This window comes from Camelus bactrianus, chromosome 9 (genome assembly GCF_048773025.1).
Source record: "Camelus bactrianus isolate YW-2024 breed Bactrian camel chromosome 9, ASM4877302v1, whole genome shotgun sequence".
In the NCBI taxonomy this organism is placed as follows: domain Eukaryota; kingdom Metazoa; phylum Chordata; class Mammalia; order Artiodactyla; family Camelidae; genus Camelus; species Camelus bactrianus.
The window spans coordinates 68,514,913-68,537,891 of NC_133547.1; the positions used below are offsets into that span (position 1 = coordinate 68,514,913).

The following is a 22,979-nucleotide window of genomic DNA, read 5'->3' on the forward strand; positions in this document are numbered from 1 at the left end:
CTCAAATGATCTTCATGCTAATCTTATGAATTAGGGAGAACTTTTTAGTTGATAGAAACCAATTTCAAACTAGCTTACACAGTAAAGAGAATTTATTCGCTGGTTTGGATTCATGAATATTAGATACCCTAGGGGATACGCCTATCAAATTTACATTATTTCGTCCTTAGAATTCTTCCTCTTAGAAGGTAGAATTGATTAAAAGAGAAGAAAAGTCTTGACTTTCTCCAGAGTCAATTCCCTCCATTCTGTTTTTGTGAACAATCACTATTTCTCCCATTGGTCCTCAAGATTTCCTGTCTCTACACTGCCAACCAAGGGTCAAAGATCCTTGTTGAAAGGGAAGGAGGAAAGAAGAATGGAAAAGAAGAAAGGAGAAATGATGGAAAGGATACAGAAGAATGAGGAGACTGTCAACGGAATGAGAAAATACATGAATGTTCCAGTGTGCTCCATTTTCTCTCTAAACATAAAAATAGATAGGATTTTATTAATCTACAGGGATATGTTCATCTATACTATCTAATATGATAGCTGCCAGCTACATCTGGTTACTTCAATTTAAATTAATCAAAATTAAATAAAACTTAAAATTCAGTTCCTCAGCTGCACAAACCACATTTCAAGTGCACAGTAGCCACATGTCGCTAGTGGCTACCATAGTAGACAGCAATGAATACAGAAAATATCCACCAATGCAGAGGGTTCTACTGGATAGCACTGATCTTTAAAAAAAGAAAAAAAAAAACAACTTGAGCTTTTTTAAGTCTTAATTTGGCAAACAAATATGAGAAACACTAACCATATTGAAAGAAAGAATTCAGAACTGAAAAACAAAAGAAGAAAATAAGCTTTCAGATGGGAGAGGGTAGTGAATAGTGCATCAATAGGTTCTTAAGGACAAAATAGTTAGAAAACCAGTAAAAGAAGAAATAGATCAGCTTTTAATGGATAAATCTTCCCATGCTAGAAAGAAGTAAGAGAGAAGGTTAAGGCTGGGAAATGAGAATGTGGGCCCAGGTGACATACGGAGTCAAAGTTTAGTTTCTTGGGGATCAGAGATATGCCATGCAAGGTAAGGAATTTTCATCTGCCTAAAAAAATGTAGTTTTTTTCTTTTTAATGAAACTAAAATAAAATATACCAAAAACTGGCAAATTGATCAGACTGCTCTATCAGCTTCACTTCTTAAGGCAACTACTAGAGGTCACAAATTTTATTTTGAATTAAGTGCCAAATAACACATTTTCTCTTAATTTTCTTAATTTGGGTAGGCAGATAGTTCACAGATACAAATAGCCATGATCTTAATGTGGAAATGACAGTATATTTTTTATACTCTAGATTTAGCAGGAAATATGACACCAGATGTCACTAAGTGTACATAACCCTGAAATTTTTGTAAATCTAAACCTCTGTGATCTGAAGCAAAAGTTGTTCTCTTTCTGACCTTCCAGATAGATTAGTACATTGACCCTAGTATCAGAAAGTCCTATGATTCTTTGTTACGGAAACGACAGGCCAGTCAAGAAACAAGCACCACTCGGAGGGTTAGAGTACTCAGATGTATTACGCCGGCGGGCTCAGAGGGGCTTCTGCTCTGAAGCTCTGAGCACCTTCAAGATGTGCACATGAGGTTTTACAGGGTAAAGTACAAGCTTGGGGGTATTCGGCCAATAGGCATGGAACAGCTTTAGCAGCATTATCATCACAAATGTGGAGGCGGGGAGGCAGCAAACCAACATTCCAAAGCCAGATATGTATCTTTGAAAATCCAGCTGGCTAGCAAAAACACATGAACAGCAAACCAACACTAATTAACCTAGATTTACAAGTTAGTCTAGCAGAACTCAGATCAGTATTGTTAGCCCAGCCCAGCCTCTCCTTCACATTCCTAGACTTACGAGTTATCTTGTCAGACCAGTCCGGTTTTTCCTTCACATCTTGATATACCAACTAAAAACGAGACTGAAAGTCGTTACTTTCACTTTTTTGCAACTAGAGTGACCAATAAAAGAAAGTAGAGGATTTTAAACTTAAAAGAAGTTTCCGATGTTCTTGACAGACATTTTTAAATGTCAGTGTTTAAAATAAATATATTTATTATTTCTACCATTATATACTCATTACAGACAAAGAGAAAACATAGAAAAAAGTAGAACAGGGATAAATATTCAAACATATTTGCACAACTTAAATACAATCCCTATTGACATTTTGATGTTTCTTATTTTTGTATTTTTTTTATTTTTTTGCTATTTGTAGCTTAAATAAATGTGCTTTTATCATACATTTAGATTTCGGATTATTTTTAAAAGTTATCAATATAAAAACTTTGTTTATATTATTTTATGTAATATAATTTACTTAACCATTCTCTTTGTATTATTTTTAACTTTCGGATCATCATAAATACAAAGGCAACGAATATTTTAGGAGATAAGATGTTATACAAAGTATTGAGGTTTTAGTGATTTTGTGTTCAAACTGATGTTAGAGCCCCTGGGGTGAAGACCTAACTCTACTGTTTTTTTCTGTGGGATCTTGGGAAGCTGTTAAAACTCTCTGTGCCTCAGCGTCCTCATCTGTAAGACTGAATTCATTCTGTTTTACGAATTAAAGGGATGATAGCACAAGGCATAAAAATAATAGCCCATTCTCTTAATAAATAATAATTATCTCCATAAGATAGATTCCCAGAACTGAAATTACTAGATCAAAACTGTAAAAGGTTTTAAGTCTATTACTAAATCTTGCCAAGTATGCTTTTTCAAAGGGTTATGTCGATGGCTATGCCATCAGTCATTTTTGAGCGTGCCCACTCACTATCCGGTCACCAACACTGTTTCTGATTGATTTCTAACTTTAAGCAAGTAATCATGCAAACAACAGCCTTTTTCAGCCAAAATAGAAAATAAAGTTCTATTTAAAAAAAAAAAAAGTCAAACTAGCTTCTTGCTCTAAAACACCTTGAAGGAAATAGGAATCTATTTTTTAATATTTAGCACCCCTTTCTCAGAGGCCTTTATTTTTAATGACATTCTCAGTGGCGAAAACAATGTCCTGCCAGCAAATGGAATATTGCTGTTTATAAGTAAAAGTAACAGTATTCAGGGGATTTAGAAGGGATGAATGGAAATGATAAACATCAAATGATAATTAGAGTTTCATCTTTCTCCTGTGTTGCAGCTAAATAAAGCTTTATAGTAGATCCCAGTCGAGGAAATCTGCCTGCAGGTTTTGACTACCCAGAATTTCTATCACATTTCCCAAGGTTAAATACATTGCCTTGAGGCAGCTGCTCAAAATGATAAAGGGGACACTGTAGGACAGTGGTGCTCTTTGTAATGTTAATAAACCTTGATTCTGATATCTGATGCAACTCTGGGGAAATCTACCAGTTCCAGACGTTAAAATCTAACTCAGTTAAGTGCACGTTATTGCAAAAAAAAGAAAAAGAAAAAAAAATTTTTTAATTTGGCAGGAGCAGGAAGATAATTTGAGCATTCCACACATATTTAGATACTTTATTTATATCATTGAATTGAATTTCTACAGGATAACATGTTGTGATACAAAATTAATGTGTTTTTTTTTCCTGCAAAAGCAGATGGTATTTTATTTCAGAATTCACATATATTTATATGCTTCTTGGATTCATTTTTATGGTATAAGCTAACCAGGGTAGTGATCTTTTATCATATTTGTAACTTATTTATTTATTTAAGATTTATGCCCCATCTGGCTTCAAAGGGGCATTAGAATGTCTGCAGATGAATGCATAGGTAAAATGAGACATAAACTCATAGTAAGTTTAATCAGAAAGAACAGAAGAAATGAGCACATTCAGAACCAGAATTAATACAGGTACCACTTTGGGTAAAAAATTGGGCCCTCTATATTTTCTAATTGCTAATTCAAATATATGTATTTATGTGTGTGTACACACATATAGAGTCATCATATAAATCTCCACCCAAACCCCTGTTTTTAAATAGGAAGCATAATGTGTATCCATCTAAAGAAGAAATGAATGTGATGGAGAGGTGGGGTGACATAGGAGCCAAGAAAAAGGAAGGAAAAGAAAAGATGAAGGATACCACAAGGAAAGACTCTTAAAAAGAAAGGAATGTGCCTTTCATGGCTATGACCTGAACTGTGGTTGGTTTGAGGAAGGTGATAGCGAATAAAATAAAGTCACTAATATTGTCAGAAAATACAAGCTCTTGTCTCATACAGAGAAGAATTTAAGAGTCAGCCATAGTAAAATGAAAGTAGATTTATTCAGGGAGACACACATTCCACAGACAGTCTCAGAAGGCAAGAGAGGCGACCCTGAGGTGTGGCGGTGGTTAGTTTTTATGGGCCGGGTAATTTCATATGCTAACGACTGGGAAGATTATACCAACTGTTTTGGGGAAGGGGTGAGGATTTCCAGGAATTGCCCCCCACCCACCCACTTTTGGGCCTTTTATGGTCACCCTGGGAACCGTCATGGCACCTGTGGGTGCATCATTTAGCATGCTAATGTATTACAGTGAGCCTATAATGAGGCTCAAGGTCCACTGGAAGTCAAATCTTCTGCCACCTTGGGCCAAGTTGGTTCTAATTAGTTATCCTGTTCTCAACTGCTGTGTCATTCTTTTAGTGGTTTTACCCTGCCCCCTTCCCTCCCATCTCATTAGCATGGGATAAGGTCTGACAAATAGGAATTGTTTAATAAACACTGAAAGCAAATGAAAGTGGGTACTTTCGCATGTTATCTTCTTCACTTAATACAATGACTGAGCTGGATTTCCTTTTGAAGACAATGAGTTAACCAATAATACACTTAACCACCATTTTGCAGAAGGCATTTTCATATTATTCAATTCACTATCACATCAGCTCAATAAGTGTTGAAGACGAAAGGAACATTTTAATTTGTATTCTGATCGTCTAACGTTTAGGATAGAATTTGGAAAAAGCTGGAGAATTTGGTAAAAGAATAACAATACTGACCTTCTCAAATATCAACTCCCTTATTAACAATAGTTTGTTTGTTTGTTTGTTTTTCCTTAAAATGATAGTGCCACAAGCCAGGGCTCATTCATTCACTTACTAATTCATGGAAAGTACTTCTCCATTCTGTATATATGCTTCATTCATGATTTTCATCTGCCTATCACCTCACCACTTGTGCATATGGCAGTGTTAATTTTTTATTTTTAAACTACAGCCATTATAGCCATTTCAGTTGTGTTTCCAGTAGTCAAATAAAATGATATCAGAAGTTTTCAAGCATAAATCGCTATTGAAGCAGAAAGTACGATGTTAAAATCTGAATATTTGTGATCCAGCAAGAGCAAAATTACAGGTCATATTTTAAAATATAAGTCAGAGCTTAAATAAAATAAAATATAAGTTAGATAACATAAAATTAATCTGGTGGTGTTCACCTCTCTTCCAGAGGTCACTGGAGGAGGAGAGTGACTTAGTGAAAGTCAAAAAAGAATAAAAGAGGAATGCTGGACTTACAACTGGGTTACGCATTCCATCTGCCCATAATCCTGACCTTTGGATTCTGCCTTTCCCCAACTCTAAGATTCTCTAGGGATTGAAATGAGGGGCCCTACTGCTAGACACAGAGATCTGCAGGTAGATCAGCCATCCTTCGGTGAAGTGTGACCCTTTATTGAAGACTCAGAGACAAAAATAGTTGCGTCTGAGGCACCTAATTGTGCTACTTTAAAGAGATGACCCATAGAATTCTGCTCCTGATGTTCCAAGAATTCTTCAGGCTGTTCTTCCTGAAATGCAAATTGTAGCATTGTGGCATCCTGTCTCTTTTCTATAAATTCCCTTTGGTCTTCAAATAGTTAGAGTTACACCTTGCAAACAAACAAACAAACAAAAATACATGATACAGAGTCTAGATTTACTAACTCCTGATTATCTTTTTCCCAAAATGTCAGAAAATACTGCATATGAGAGGTAGGTCAAGTAAGTCCACTCTATCTGGTATTTTGCTTGAATCTAAGGATGTCCTTCTTAGCTTCAACAGTAGAGTCTGGGAAAGGAGCTTGTGTACGAGTGGCTTATTTGGGAAATGATCATGGGAAGCAGGTGTCAGGACTACAAAGAATGAAATAAAGGAGAAAGGAAAGCCAATGGGGAAAAGTACATTATCAAGTAAGCTATGATGATATTGCTGGACTCTTTGGAGAGTGTACAGAATTATTCCCTTGAGGCATGAAGGCAAAAGATATCCATTGACTCCTGCTCCCCTCTTAGTGTGTATTTACCACTTTTCCACAATTCCACGCCTGCTCAACAGGCTCCGACAGGTATCCTCTGCTACGGAAAGGCACTGGGAGAAACTAATAGCTAAGGCAAGAACTAAAAAATAAAAGGAACTAATTAAGTAGGATAGTGATATACAGAAAAGTATTCTGGACTTACACATTACCTTATTTAATACTCAGGTATATTTTATTTCAATTCAGTGATGAAATAACTCACATTCTCAAAGTTTAAAGGATTTTCACATGTCCACAAGGTCCGTAAGTAATGAAGCTCTTATTTTATTACTAAAATTGAAAAGCCAACGATCAGCTTCATCATTTACTCACAAAAAATATTTTAAAATCTTAAACACACATTCTCCAAACTTTCCCACCTACAGTCTTATTGATAACTAAAGGAGTTATTTTTTTTCCCCAAGAGTCTTTAGGTAAGCGTTTTTGTTTTGTTTAACACGGATAGCTTTTTTCAATCTATTGCTGGGAAATAAAGGGGATAATAATAATAATAATAATAATAATAATAATAATAATAATAATAATAATAATAGAGCTTTTTTTAGATCTAGGCAATGCCTTATTATTTTTTATTATTATTTTGGGGGGGAGGTAATTAGGTTTACTTATTTATTTATTTTTAGAGGAGGTAGTGGGAGTTGAACCCAGGACCTTGTGTATGCTAAGCAGGCACTCTACCACTTGAGCTGTACCATCCTGCCTTAGGTATTATTCTGGTCTAAGCTATTTACATGCATTTGCTGATTTAATTTTCACTGCAACGCTATGTCATAGCCCCATTATATTTATTTTACACACTAGAAAAATGAAGCGAAGAGATGTTAGTGATCTGCCCAAGATTACCCGGGAAGTCCCATTCTAAAGTAGTGCCTTAACCACTGTCCCACCCTGCCTCATATTAGGCATGTGTCTGTACCATCCAAAGCAATCCAGTCATGAGTTCAGTCAGAGATTGGGGGAAAGCTATAGTCTTCTGAGTTCATTTTCAAAGCTATTTAATTTTTTTACCTCTGCATGATTGTTAGTATTATAAATTAACACTGGAAATAGAAACTTTCAGCACTATTTTTGAGCTCCTGTTATATGCTAAGTGCTTTACACATAGCAACTTATTTCATCTTCGTAGCAGTCTTGGAAGGTAGGATTTAGTTAGGGGATGAAGTCTGAGGCTCAGAGACATTCAGTAACTTACCAAAGGTCACACAGTTACAGTGACAGACATAATTAAATTAAAACTCTGGCCAAGACTTCAAAGCCCATGCCCTTCACACAATTCAGTCATGTCCCTCTGTAGTCTAAACATGTAAGGATATTTGCGGGAAGGATGGCTTTATTCAAACATCAAATATGAAGCTGAGTTCTGCAAGGTACAATGGTTTACTTTTTTTTCTTTCCAGCACATTTAGCAGTACTGAAAGGACCCTTTTTCACAGTGACAGGTTTTGAACAAAATGTCAAATCATTATGCTGTACATCTAAAACTAATACAATGCTATATGCCAATTACATCTCAATTTTTTAAAGCTAACTGTATTAATATGTGCATTGGTATTTAAACAATTTCACTTAATTTTTAGTTAATTTAAATATCACCACCACTCCCTCAAAGGTATTCCAATTTGTTTCCTGGCCCATCTACGTATCAAGGAGATCTTCCTAGTGTACCCACTGAAGGCTGAGGAAGGCATTATCCAAGGACTGAAGGAGTTTCCAAGAGAGATAGACAGAAATTTATTGGATACTGATAAGAGCAAGCGTCAAGTAGAATAGTGAAGGTATCTGTGGAACTGAATATTAAAAATGGGGCTATTGATACTACCTACATCATAGGTTCACTGTGAAAATTAAATAAGCCACATAGCACTTACCTCAGCATAAGCTCTATAAATTTTAAAAATTTTTTAACCTCTGTCATCATCATCATCATCATCACCATCACTTTTATCATAATCAAGCCACTGCCCACCTCCCAAATCTCACTTTCCATTGTCCCAGAATTTTTCATAGCCTTACAATGTGACATCACTTCTACTGTGAGCAAAAATTAGGGAAAATGTCATAGACTCTGCAGATCTTGGTAAAATTACATGGATTCTAATGATGAAATTATTATTTCTTAACAGAATATTAAAAGGGGAAATCTGCATAGTGCTTGTATTGGCTGACACATAGTAAATGTTCAATAAATAGCTGCTTAAGGTAACATAATAATATAAAGTGATAATGGAATTTATCAAGTGGAGTCCCAGCTGGAAACATGTGTCACTTTGAAATTGGGATATTTTGAGAAGAGTTTAATAAAGAGGCTATTTTAAAGCATGAGAAAGACGATATAGAACCCATGGAAGATATTACAGTACCCTAGAGTCAAAATAGAACGGGTAAAAAGAGGAGGGGGTTTGCTCAAAGTGGACAAGGCTGTGTACTGAGAGCTTTTTTATGATAGCTGAGAACTTCAGTTAAAAGAGAGAACAAGCCTTCAGCGAGTCACAATGAGGATCCAGGGAATTAAACACCCCAAGCTCACTGTCCACCGTCCTTCTCTCCATGGATATAGTCTACACATAGGTCAGTCTCTCATGGCACAAGATCAAAAGGGAAAAAGTAGATAGTGGATCTGGAGAGGCAGACAGAAATTGTTACACTGAGGGTGTATTTAAGTAGGTTAGCCTCTTATATGTGTATAGAAATGTATAAACACATATGTTTACTAGTGAATTAGACTAAGTTTTCTTCTGTTACATCAAATGTGATGTGTCCCTTTAGCTTAACAGTCAAATAGAGTTCATATATTTCTTTTTCTTTCTGTTAATTCCTTGATATCAAGGACTTAATTCCTTTTTGTATCTCAGTCCTCACTGCCATTCAGTAAGTTCTAGTTCAGTATAGTTACTCCATGAATGCTTATTGTACTGAATTGAGTTAAATGTTTGCTGGAGACCACTCTTTCACTAAGTAAGGAATCTCACATAGGACTTTGACTTTACATCAGAAAACAATTTTATAGGAAAGGCTAAAGGTTGTATTCAAGGTCAGAGAGCTGATGAGCTGTAATACTGCATAAGAGCTGAGGTCCCAAATTCTGATCCTGTCCTTTTCTAATACGCCATTCCCTATATGCAAATTCTTTTTCTACATGAGCTTGACAAGTCTGTCCATTCAGCACCCTGGACAGTGCTTGGCATGTGGAAACAGAACCATTTTTGCTTATTTATTTTATTTTTCACAATCATGTTCTCTGATCCTAAAACCATACTGGGAATACTGTAGGTATTCCCTCTATAGTAGTTTGTAGAAGAAGTAAAAGAATTGATTAATAAGGAGAAGAAGAGGAAGGAAGAATGTTCCAGGCAAAGAGTATATTATTTCTTCCTATTTATGAATCTGTTTCCTTAGGTACATTGTTTGAGCACCCTGCACATGCATGCTGATAAAGTACACTGCATTTGCAGCTATGTACTTGAGCAACGTTAACTGTTAGGGATACTCTCCACCAGCTGATTTCATGGCGATAGAAAACCAAAGGAAATCACAAGTAGAATTTTATGTAAAGAGACCAGTCATTTTCCTATGTTCTCTTTCACAGCATTAAAATACTATTCCCTATTTCAATACAAAAAAAAATATTTCATGTAAGAGCTCATTTTGGGCTAATCTCCCAATCAGTGGGTGGAATGACTGAAACTGGCTTTTCTCTCAATGAAATAGTATTAATGGGAGAGCTTTAGAAATCATTTCTTTGTGAAATATAAATCACTCTCTTGGAATAAAGCATTCTGACAGGCAGCCTAGACAGTACTAATACAAGGTAACAATCTACCTATACTACTGAACTTTATTTGGCTGTGAGAAAAACAGTATAAAATTCTATTATGACACATCAGAAAGGCCGGGCTCTACCCAGGCCTTTGTATTTCTTTTACAAAAACACTCACAAATCATTTTAAATCATTGACCATATCTTATACCTCCCTTTCAGCCATAGTTCAGATGGAAGCAGTGTTATACTCTAAATGAGCTTTGCTTCTCAGATGTAAAACAGAATTTATGTTTACTATTCTTCTTCAGACACCCACACTTTCCTTCTGCAAGATAAACCTTATAACTGCTTTAAATCATCCATTTTCTTCATGTGATTACTGAAAGAATGGCAGATTTACAGGCATAAGACCATCTGTGCCAAGAAAAGAAGATGGTTTTTTCCTTAATAGAAGAGATGACATTGTTTTATTGTCACTTTTATAATCTTGCTTATCTGCACACAAGAATCTTCCATATCTGACCTGTAGGTATGTCCCCTGAGTTCCAGGAAACATAGCTACCTTTATGCTAACCCAAGGTTTCTCAGACTTTCAGCACTACTGACATCTGAGAGATAGACAATTTGATAATTCATTTTTGTGGGAGAAGAAGGGATGTCCTGTGCAATGCAAGATGTTTAGCAGCATCCCTGTCTTTTACCCGCTAGATGCCAGTAGCATACCCATCCTTCAGTTGTGAAAACAAAAATGCCAAATATCATATTGCAAAATTACCCCCAGGTTGAGAACCACCGTGAAAACACACCACACCTGCTTAGTAAACTCTGAAGAAAAAAACTGAAGATAAGGTATACGTACTAATTCTACAGAATTCATACATCCATTCATACACACGTTCATCCACCCATCAACTCTTTCTTTGAGTCATTTTTTCCTGACCTTTTGGAGGTTCAGCAGATCTTGCCCCTACCCCACCCAGTAAATAAAATTCTCATGAAGAGCTGGTTTCGCAGTTATTTAAAGGGTGTGATTGTGCACAAAGTCCCAGAAAGGACTTGATTAAAAAGCTGAATAAATCTGATTTGTGACTTATGAACTCATGAATTCTGGAAAAAGAAGTCACAACACTTGTACTCGCCAAGATTTTACTTGGTGTGCTGGAGTTAAAGAAGACATAACACAACAATGAATTTTAGGGTGCTAATACCTCATAAGATACCTAATGCTTAAGTGCCCAATCTCCTAAAAAAACACTACATTTTGGTAAACATATAAGAGAAAGATGAGCATATTTTTTGAGAAACTTGGAGTAAATCATGGAGTGAATGTATGATAAAACCTGGACTACAGATGTATTTTCCATTTTCTTGATACCTTATAATTTCAAGTTTTCCTACAAGTGTGCATTTCTTTTATAATAGAAAAAAAATCAATAAGCTTTATAAGATAAAGTTTATTAAAAATTCTGGCTCCTATACGTTTGAGGTTAAGTCCGGTATAGTGAATACCTTACAGTAACTTTCGGCCTCAGGTGGGATTATTTATGGGTAACTACTGAGTACCCCTGGAGAGCAAGGAAATAAAGTTGACACGATGGCATTTTCCAAATTGCTTCTGAACACACAAAACAGCAGCAGGCCTTTGAAGACTAGGCCTGCGGTCTTTGCCCAGGGAACAATGGGCTATGTAACAAAGTCATCTCTCTCCAACCTCCTCCCTTCTCCCCCAAGTGATTTCTGCTGCGGCAGCTAAAGCCTCTGACACCCCCATGCCCAGGCCTCTGGAAGGTCACATTTGCATTGGCTAGAAGGTCAGTCCAGGTGGTACTGCCCATGGATACTGTCTGCTATTGCTCGTTTGCTTAATTACAGATTCTTCCCCTGCCAGCCTTTCCTTCCAGATCACCTCCTGCTGTGTGCTGCTTGGACATTTAGCTGGAAATAGGAGGAAAGAAAGTATACAGCTGAGGAGCGAGCTACGGATCTGTGAGAAAGACAATCTACAGGTCCATGAAAGTTGTTGTGAGATACAAATAGGGGGAATAAAGGTCTCTCAGAGAAAAATTATTTCCTTGAGGACACAAATAAAATTTCTGTTGCGGTTGTAAGGAGCCCTGGCTTGGATACCATGTTGACCTGGGTTCCAATGCAGCTCCGTCTGCATTAGCTGTGCCACCGTGGGAGATCCTGGTAAGGTCTCTGAATCCAGTTTTCCCCTTTTGAAAAACGGACTTGATAATACCTTTCACAATCTGCAAACTAAATGATAACTACTATAAATCAAGTTTAGGGTAATTTTACAAGTCATTCACATCTTCATTCAAACAGTTAGCTGGGTGCACAACAATGTGACAGAAATTCTGCTACATGTTGATTAAAACATGGTCACCGAAAGTAGGCACAGTTCTTCGCCTCAGGGAGCATGCAGTCTGATTAGAAATCTGTACCCTTAAGAAATATATACAGAAATAAGTATTTGATGATAAAGGCAATACTCACAAAAAAGCAGAAGTTCATGGAGGCCATTTGAGGGTAGGGAAGGCTATGTTGAAGATCATCAACTTGAATCTGGAAGACAGAATGCCCTTGCCCATGCCCTTCCTTTACCAGGTGAAGGAAAGAAAACCATTCCACACAGACTAAACAACACAGAAAAGTATCTTAAGATATTATGGAACATAGGAGGCCCAAATCAGTAATTCTCTTTGTGTATTCAGTACATAGCACAGTGCCTAGCACACAGAGGTCAGTAAGTGTTTGTTGAATGAATAAATGAGATTTCCGAAAAGTATTCTGTGAGTGCTGGTTCAATTATTTGCTGGAGGTACAATCTTCAGGAAATGAATCATTTCTAAGCCTTAGTTTCCTTATTTATCAGCTACTATTATTTGTAATACTGCCATCTCTAGATTATTTTTAGGGTGACATGAATTAGGATTACATGAAAAAGTGGACATGAAAGGACATAAAGTGCTGCACAAACATTACTTAAGTGTCCCAAAGATATGAATTTACCTCCACTAGATGGCAAGTCCCCTGAGCACAGGAGCCAAATTATTCAGTTCACTCCTACATTCATAGCATCCAATGAGGTATCTGGACTAAAGCAGATGCTCAGTAAATACTGTTACTGAAATACCCATTGATACTAATTATGCTTTTATTTTTCAGTGTGTGGACAGCTATGTATATGCACACATTACATTGATTTAGATTCCCGTGTCCTTTCTGTCCAAGGCAACCAAACACAAGCATATTAATCCAAATATGATTACAGTCTTTCTCTTGTGTTCCCTGCACTATTCACCAAATTTATGCCTATTGAGTGACCTGAAAAGGTCCTGAAATATTTCTAAGCAGAGCTGTTGCCTCTACTAACTGAGACTTTCCCTTTACTCTCTAACGGAAAAATGAGAGTGGGGCACAGGAAGAAGGAGGAATGGAAGATTTATTTTATAATTTATTGGAACACTAATATGGCCACCTCAAAGTCTGAAAAGCAATAGAGCACAGGAAGTGTTGAAAGAGGCCATCTGGGACCTGGAGATTGTCATTCTAAGTGAAGTAAGCCAGAAAGAGAAAGAAATATATGATACCATATTATATCACTTGTATGTGGAATCTAAACGAAAAAAGATGAACTTATTTACAAAACAGAAACAGTCTCACAGACATAGGAAACAAATTTATGGTTACCAGGGGGAAAAGCGGGGGACAAACTGGGAGTTCAAGATTTGCAGATACTAACATATATAAAATAAATATAAAAAAAAGTTCATACTATATAGCACAGAGAACTATATTCAATATCTTATAGTGACTTATGATGAAAAAGAATATGAAAACAATTATATATATGTTCATGTGTGACTGAAGCATCATGCTGTACACCAGAAATGGACACAACATTGTAAACTGACTATACTTCAATAAAAATATATATAAGCTTAAAAAAAAAAAAAGAGGCCATCTGCCATGGACCTCGAGCATCCCTGCACATTCTTGCTGGGTACACCAAGAATGCAAGACCTTGAGTTTCTTTACATGAACCATTTTTCAGGACTGTATTAGCAGAAAGCAACCTTGAGGAATGAGGTAATGTCTCTACCCTTCTTCTCCCCTAACAAAAAGCAGACTTGCTTTCATGTACTATGAAAGTGGTGAATCCTTTAATCCAGATTTTCTCTTCTGTAATGCACCCCTTAGACTTGGTGAGGGGAGTAAGTGGAGTAACCAGCACAAATGATCATGTAGCTCTGGTTACTGCTTTTGCTGTGAGCAGTAACATCCTTTGTCTCTGAGCCAAGAGTCTCGTGTCTTCAGCCAGTTTCCACGGTATGGTAGCAGACTAACTTGTTAGCTTGCTAAGTGGATTAAAATCACAAAGCTTTCACTGTTCTGGACATTGGGTAAGAATTTTGGCATTAGAATCTCATATGTCTAGGTCTATCTTTTCATTTAACTTTTCTGAGTTTCTGTCTTTTGAATCCTGAGATCATAATCCCAACCACAAGCACTGAGCCAAAATTAAAGTTTTTTACTGGCAACCATATAAGTTTAACTATTACATTGTGCTAGCAACAAAACAGTACAAAATAAAACAATCACAAACTTACTGGTCACAGGAAAATCAGAAATAGAATAGTTCTGGGTGTCTCAGACATGGAAACTCATGGGTCATCTCTGGGGTTATTTTGAATGACACAATTCCAATTACCTTCTGTCTTTATGTTCAAGATTCAAATTCCTAGAAGAGAAATATTGATTAGTTGAGTGTAGGTCATGTATTGTCCCTTTGGCCAAGGTGGTGTGATTAGGAGAGAAAAGAGAGAGGCATTTTAAACACTTGGACTGGTTGGAGTAGCAAATGTCCAAAGAAAAAGCAAAAACCACAGATATTCTTGGAATACCACTCTTGGCATATGCAAATGCTCAATACATATTAGGTGCTATTACCTTCTTTACTGTTGTTGTTGCTATTATGGTTAACAATAATAAAAATCTTGTGACAAAGCTGTCAGTTACTGATAACATAAGCTCATTAAAAAAATATCTTTCACTATTAGAAAATCCAAATCTATCAGGGAGAATGTCATAGACGTACATTTAAGAGGTATCACGTTTTTTTCAATGTTAAGTTCTCATTAGTCTAGCAACCAGTGGGTGTGAAGGCCTGGGCTAACAATTTGCCTTCAGCCTGATAAGAAAATGAAGACTGTAACCATTGGTTGGAAGTACAGACTCTAGCTGCTTTGAATCTTAGCCTACCCACTTCCTAATTATTCAATTCTGGGAAATTATATTAATCTCTCTACATATCAGTTTTCTCATATTGAATTCATAGAGTTAATTGAAGTAGACAATCCATTTAAAAAAATTAACATACTCCTTGACATCTAGTATGTGCTCAATAAATGTTAACTCTGACTATTATTCAGTGAGCTGCAGAAGTTCATGACCACTTTTTCACCTCCCTGCCCACCTCATTTAAATAATAGGTAGATCTGCCAACTCAGCCATGGCCTCTACTGGACATTTTTATAAACAAAGATAGCCAAACAATTATGAAAACGCCACGTGATGAGGATAAAGACTTAATCTGGCAAATATTTTTCTGAGAAAAAGTAAAGGTTCAGTAAGACTTTGAAATTGCTTGTATAGAAAAAGGTACACTTTAAAGAGAGATCTAATTATTTGGCAATAAAATTCTCCTTTTATTGTGATTGCTGTGTGCAATTTAACCATGCTTTCTGATCTCATGTGCATACATTTTAATCATTCAATGGTCTTAAATTAGCCATTTGTCTCCTTTGTCTTAGAAAATTCTTTATTTTTGCAATGAAACAAGGTTTTAAAAATTATCATAAATATTTGCTTTACATAACCAGTGTTGAGGAAAAAAAGAAAAAGCACATTCATTTTCATGTAATTCTAAAAGGTACACAAAATATGGTGCTTTCTTAACTCCCTGCATTATGGTTACGTAAATATGATCTGTGACCAGGTATCCACTGCACTTGCATTCACTGAACACTGCAGCAGAGCAGGACCCAGGAATTATAAAACATGTACATTTACTGATCTGTAGTATCTCTTCCCTGTTTAATCTATGCCTTTTTAAAGATGCAGAAGAATCTAACGAGGGGTTTACCAAAACGTTAGTTCCGCAATAGCTGCTGATCTCAGTCACTAGGCATGACTTCTAAAGAAAAGGGAAAGATCACTTTCTCATCTCTCAGTATAGTGTTCTTGCTGTAGAAGTCCCAGTTCTTGTGGACATGAATCCAGACCAAACCTGGACCCCAATTCTATCTCTGCCATTTACTCTCTATGTAACTTCACACTTTAGTTACCGCTGCTGAGTTCTGGCTCCTAGGGATCCTGGTCTCTTACTTTATTGGGTCTGTGGGAAAATCAGAATTCATTTTTCTGAGTTTGTGTTTGTGGTCTCAATTGTATCAGAATGATCAGAGTTCACTTCATTCTTTTTTTTTTTAATATCTTTATTGTGGTATGGTTCCTGTATGGTAAACTACACATTTCAGATGTACAATTTGATGGATTTTGATAGATGTGTACACCAACGAAACCACTACCACAATCAAGATAGCTAACATTTCCATCACTCCCCAAGAGGTGCAACTTTCAAATTCCCAGTTTATCCCTTCCCACTCCCTTTACCCCCTGGTAACCACAAGTCTGTTCTCTGTCTGGGAGTCTATTTCTGTTTGTAGATAAGTTCATTTGTGTCCTCTTTTTTTTAGATCCCACATATAAGCGATATCATACGGCATTTTTCTTCCTTTTTCTAGCTTACTTCACTTAGAACGACAATCTCCAGGTCCATCCATATTGCTGCAAATGATATTATTTTATTCTTTTTTATGGCTGAGTAGTATTGTGACTTCATTCTTAACATCTTCCTCAACCTTGAAAACCAAGACCAAACCACAGGCTTCCATAACAAATTCCTGATCTGCTTTTCTTTCTGCCTCTTTAAGTGCTCTTTTGTCCTCATCTCCATCTCCTCTTCTTCTTCCTACTATCCCACGCATGAAGAGCCCTGAACATGACTGAGCCCTTGGCCCTATGTTCCCTTACATCTTCATTCCTAGAAACAAATTTTTAAAATTCTTGTCCCACTAATAATTGATATCAGCTACAATGGCAGACATCCTAATTCTTGCAATAATTCTACAAGTTACTTCTAACATTTGCCTCTTTTACACATTGGTATTATTTCTAGCCTTTGAAAGAAAACTTAAAACCAGAGTTGCCTGACTCTAATGACCATAGTCTTTCAGGCATACACTCTACTTCTTTACGTACACCTCTAGGTTCTAGACCAGGGCCACCTGAGCTCTTGGCTTATGTATACAGCTAATCAGTTCTGAGTGTTTTTAACTAGAGGGTGATCAGTTTCCTACAGACATACTCCCCTGTGCCCATCCCAGTTTCTGTCCATCAGAATTACCACTATCCTTACAATTTCCTCAACTGCTGGGACATTAAATTACCTAATCCACAGGGTCAGTCATAAGGACAAAATAAGTGAATGGGTATAGACAGGGCAGTACTTGGCACATGGTCCTTTCTCAGTAAGTTCTCTTATTGTTGTTACTAATACCACGAAAATGCTCTAAAACCTTAAGATCTAGAAAATGAGTTGATACACAGAGTAACAATTCAATCAGTTAAGTGCTGTGATAGACATTTGAATAAGATGGCCTATGATCACAGAATAGAGTGTCTAAATGCACAGTGTCTCCACTTTTAATATTTAAGTAGCTAAACATACACAGAGGCACACACGCACATACACTGAGTATGTGTGTGCCCCATATTTTGGAGAAAGTATATTGGTAAGATTCTTCTGGACTATGCCCCACGGGATGAAATTCTTAGTGAATGCCACTTTGAAGTGAGAAATTCTATTTTCAATTACCAGGTTTGTCTCCTTAAGTAATTGAAACCCACAAGCCTTGGATATAAAGCGGCTTTGTGTCACTGACTGTAATAGAGCAATTTGAGCTGAGGTGACAATACTGTTTTTGAAATGGGAGGGGTTTGTTTAGCTGATATAAAATACATAAATACATATTTATTTAAATATATTTTTTAAAAGGATTTGTGCCTCAGTGGTGCAGCTCCTAAACCTCTAATTATATTTAATATAGTAAGGAAACCTAGTCTTAGCTTCCTGGTCCCTCCCACAAGAGTCAAGAAAACAATCAGTGAATTTCATGAAGGAAAAGCCCAACGCCCTTCTCTCTCTTTCTCCAGAAGCAACAGAGCCCGATTCATTGGTCCATGCTGCTACTAACAGGACAGGTCCTCGCTAGCCATCACCTGAAGGGATGAGAAAATAACCATTAAATTCCTGTATCTCTTAACTTACTGAGATCTGGAGAGGAAAAGGATAGGGGATGGCATTAAAGCTTACTTCCACTTACTTCTATTGTTGCCACTGAGAAAATTAGAAAATTAATCCTTATCTGGACTAAGGCAGAGGAGGAAGTAGATGGGTAGAAAAGAAACCACATGCTTCTTAATAACCTCACTGTCATTAATGCACCCTGAGGAAGGCACCAGTGTCCAGCAGTCATGAGAGAGGCAGGGGAGAGAGGCACAGTAATTGAGAAGGGTGATGTTCCAAAGGAAGACAAATGGAGGAACTCTTGAAATAGATTTGCTTGTGTTTAAATCCTGGTTGTATCATATCACACAGTTGCCACCTGTGTGACCTGGGCAAATGATTTTAACCCTCTGAATTCCAGTTGGTTCATTTGTATAATTGGGACAAATCTGACATTAAATAACTGGCGACAGAATTAAAGAAGGTGATGGAGGCAAATGGTGTAGCATGTAATGAGTATCCATTCAGTTATGGTTTCCTTCTTTGTTTTGACTACCAACTCTACTTTCTCCAGTACCACATTTAAGAGCAATATATTAATTTCTATAAAAATCAAATCATCAAGAAAAATTAAAGTGTTTTCTGATTGAGAAGAGGGAAGAAATTGGAAAAATCTTTTTGAAGTTTGTGTTGGAAAATATTCTGAAATCAAGCTAGGACCTATGTGGGTAGAGTGTTCTGACTAGTTAACAATCCCTACACGGACAAAGGAGGGGACAGTAGTTACTTGCATACTATATAGTTATGATCTCTGAACAAACATGTTTTAGAGATATTTGCAACATAATACATCAGATTTGAATCGCAAAGCCCAAAATATCCAACCACAAAGAAACAAAATTATGACTGACTTTCACCTTTTATTACATTTTATTGGGAGTATAAAGAGGAATGACACAGTCCTTGTTATCCATTAAGCAGGTAAATAAGACAGAAAAGATATTCTATAGATAGCTCAGAAACAAATCCCATTTATAATCCCAACAAAAAGAATAACATACTTAGGAGTAAATTTAACCAAGGAGGTGAAAGGTTTTTACACTGAAAACTTTAAGACATTGATGAAAGAAATTGAAACAGACACAAAAATATAAAGATATTACATGCTCATGGATTGGAAGAATTAATGTTAAAATGTCCATACTACCCAATGCAATCTACAAGTTGGATGAAATTCCTAACAAAATCCCAATGGCATTTTTCACAGAAATAGAACTAACATTCTTAAAATTTGTATGGAATCACAAAAGACTCCAAATAGCCAAAGCAACTCCTGAGAAAGAAGAAAAAAGCTGGGGTCATCATGCTTTGTGATTTCAAACTGTATTACAGAGCACTAGTAATCAAAACAGTATGGTATTCACATAAAAACAGACACATAGATCAACAGAACAGAACAGAGGGCCCAGAAATGAACCACACACCTATGGTCAATTTATCTACAAAAAAGGAGCCAAGAATATACAATGGGGAAAGGACAGTCTTCTTCAATAATCAGTGTTGAGAAAACTAAATAATCACATACCAAAGAATGAAACTGGACTACCATCTTACACCAGACAAAGAAATCAACTCAAAATGATTAAAGACTTGAACATAAGTCCCAAAAGCATAAAACTCCTAGAAAAAAACATATGGATAAGTTCCTGGACATTGGTCTTAGCAATGATTTTGATTTGACATTAAAAGCAAAGGCAACAAAAGCAAAAATAAACAAGTGAGACTGTATCAACCAGAAAGCTTCTGCACAGCAAAGGAAATTATCAACAAAATGAAAAAGCAACCTATGAAATGAGATAAAAAATTTGCAAACCACATAAATGATAAGAAGTTAATATCCAAAATATACCTGGAATTCATACAACTTAATAGCAAGGAAAAAACAAATAACCTAACTTTAAAATGGGCAAAGGATCTGAATAGACATTTTTCCAAAGAAGACATTAAAAATGACCAGCAAGTACAAAAATGATCTCAACATCACTAATATCAAGGAAATGCAAATCAACCACAAAAAACGGTATCACCTCATATCTGTTAGGATGGCTATCGTTAAAAACACAAGAGGTGAATGATGATTAAGAATGCAGAGAAAAGGGAAATCTTGTACACTCTTTGTGGAAGTGTAAACTTGTGTAGCCACTATGGAGAGCAGTATGGAGGTTCCTCAAGTTAAAAAGAACTACCATGTGATCTAGCAATCCCACTCTCTGATGTATATATCCAAAAGAAACAAAATTACTGTCTTGAAGAGATAGCTGTTCTCCAGTGTTTATGGAGCATTATTCACAACAGCCAAGGCATGCAAACAACACAAGTTGTCAGTAGATGAGTGGATAAAGAAAATGTAATTGATACACATACAGACATACACATACACATGAATATTATTCAGCCTTGAAAAAGAAGGAAATCCTGCCATTTGCAACAACATCGATGAATCTGAAGGTCATTATGCTAAGTGAAAGAATCCAAACAAAAACAAACACTGCATAGTATCACTTATGTGTAGAATCTGGGGGAAAAAAAATTGAACTCACAGAAACAAGAGTGGAATGGTGGTTGCCCAGAGATACGGAATAGAGGAAAGAGGGAGATTCTGGTAAAAGGTTACAAACTTTCAGTTATACAATGAATAAGGTCTGAGGACCTAATGTATAACATTTTGATTACAGTTGATAATACAGGATTGTACAATTGAAATTTACTGAGAGAGTGGAACTTCAGTGTTCCCACGGGGGAAAAAGAAGTGGATAAACATGTGAGGTGATGGATATGTCAACTGACCTGATGGTAGGAATTGTTTCACAATATACGTACAGTATATGAAATTATTGCATTGTTCACTTCATAGATTGTAACAGTTTGTCAATTATACCTCAGTAGAGCTGCAAAAACATAAGAGGAGTATTATCTTGTTAAAAGGTGGGAGTCTATGACCCCTACCTTGAATCTTGGTAGGGTTATACTTTTCAGCATTAATTTTCTAGAAACCAACTAGGTGTCCTACAATTCAATTAAATTCTGATACTAACTAGCCAGATTTAGCACAGACCCCACAGGTTAAGAGGCTCAGGGCCGTGAGACAGTCCCCACTTTGGACTCCAGCAACATGTCCTAGGGACAGCCACACTTTTGACCAATAGGCTTAGTGACAAATTCAGGGGTTCCCCTGACCCCTGCAGTTGCAATAATTTGCTAGAACAACTCACAAAACTCAAGAAGGTGCCACATTTAAATTATAATTTTATTATAAAAGATACAAATGAACAGCCAGTCCCAAGCATAGGAGCTTCTGGCACCATGAAGTCAGAGTATGTCACCCTCTCGGTACATCAGTATGAACACCAACCAAGAAGTTCTCTAACTCCTCTCCCCTCCGTGGAGGTCAGGGGGTGAGACTGAAATTTCCAACCCTCTCATCACAGAGTTGGCTTTTCTGTCAGTTAACCCCATGCGAAAGCAATCTAGGGGCCCCACTATGAGTTACCTCACTGCATAAACTCAGATATGATTGAAGAAGGGTCAATATGAATAACAAAACACATTGATGGCTCAGAAAATTCCAAGGATTTTTGAAGCTCTGTGCCAGGAACCAGGGACAAACACCAGACAGATTCTTTATTTTATCATATCTTGTGACTGCTTTCACAAAGAGAGGCTGCTAAGGTGATCCTCTGTGATGCACAAGGCTGGGTCATAAAAGGTCTTGCAGCTTCCAACTTGTTCAGTGGAACATTCATACTGAGAGCCCGGAACAATACTCTAAGAAGCTCCAATCCACAAGGCCTCCATGTCATAAACCAACCAAACCACATGTAGGCACTCTGGTTGCTGGTCCTAGCTTTTGAGTCATTCTAGCACAAATATGAGATGAGTCTTCACATGATTCTAGACACCAGCCCTCTAGCCATCTCAGCCATTAAATCTTCCCAACTGAATCCCCAGAATGTGGATCAGAGAAAAGCCATCCTGCTGGGTCCTACTGAATTCCTGACCCACAGAATCTGCAAGCATAATAAGGGGGCTATTCTATGCTGCTAAGTTACAGGTACTTTGTTACACAGCAATATAACAAGTCATAACAAGTGAGGCTAGAGAAGTAGAATGGGGCCAAGTTATGCCATGTTAAGAGCACTGGGCTTTTATTCCATAGAAAAGTGGTTTTTAGAGTGGGGAGGAATGCATCATAGTTGGACTTCTTTTTTTTTTAACTGAAGTATAGTTGGTTTACAGTATTGTGTTAATTTCTGGTGTACAGCACAGTGATTCAGTTGTGTGTATGTGTATGTGTGTGTGTATATATATATTCCTTTCATATTATTTTTCATTATAGGCTATTACAAGGTATTGAACATAATTCCCTGTGCTATACAGTAGGACCTTGTTGTTTATCTATTTTATATATAGTAGTTAGTATCTACAAATCTCGAACTCCCAATTTATCCCTCCCCACTGGTAATCATAGGTTGGACTTACTTTTTAGGTAACTTATTCTGGCTGC

At 36.7% G+C, this 22,979-nt stretch overlaps 1 long non-coding RNA gene across 1 annotated transcript in view; it reads right to left on the reverse strand.

Moving 5' to 3' along the window:
* LOC123611944 (uncharacterized) overlaps positions 1-22,979 on the reverse strand; it is a 151,598-nt gene that overhangs the window by 38,651 nt on the left and 89,968 nt on the right. The window contains exon 2 of the long non-coding RNA XR_006719060.2: positions 14,676-14,806. This is a non-coding gene — a long non-coding RNA (uncharacterized LOC123611944). The remainder of the gene's footprint in view (positions 1-14,675; positions 14,807-22,979) is intronic.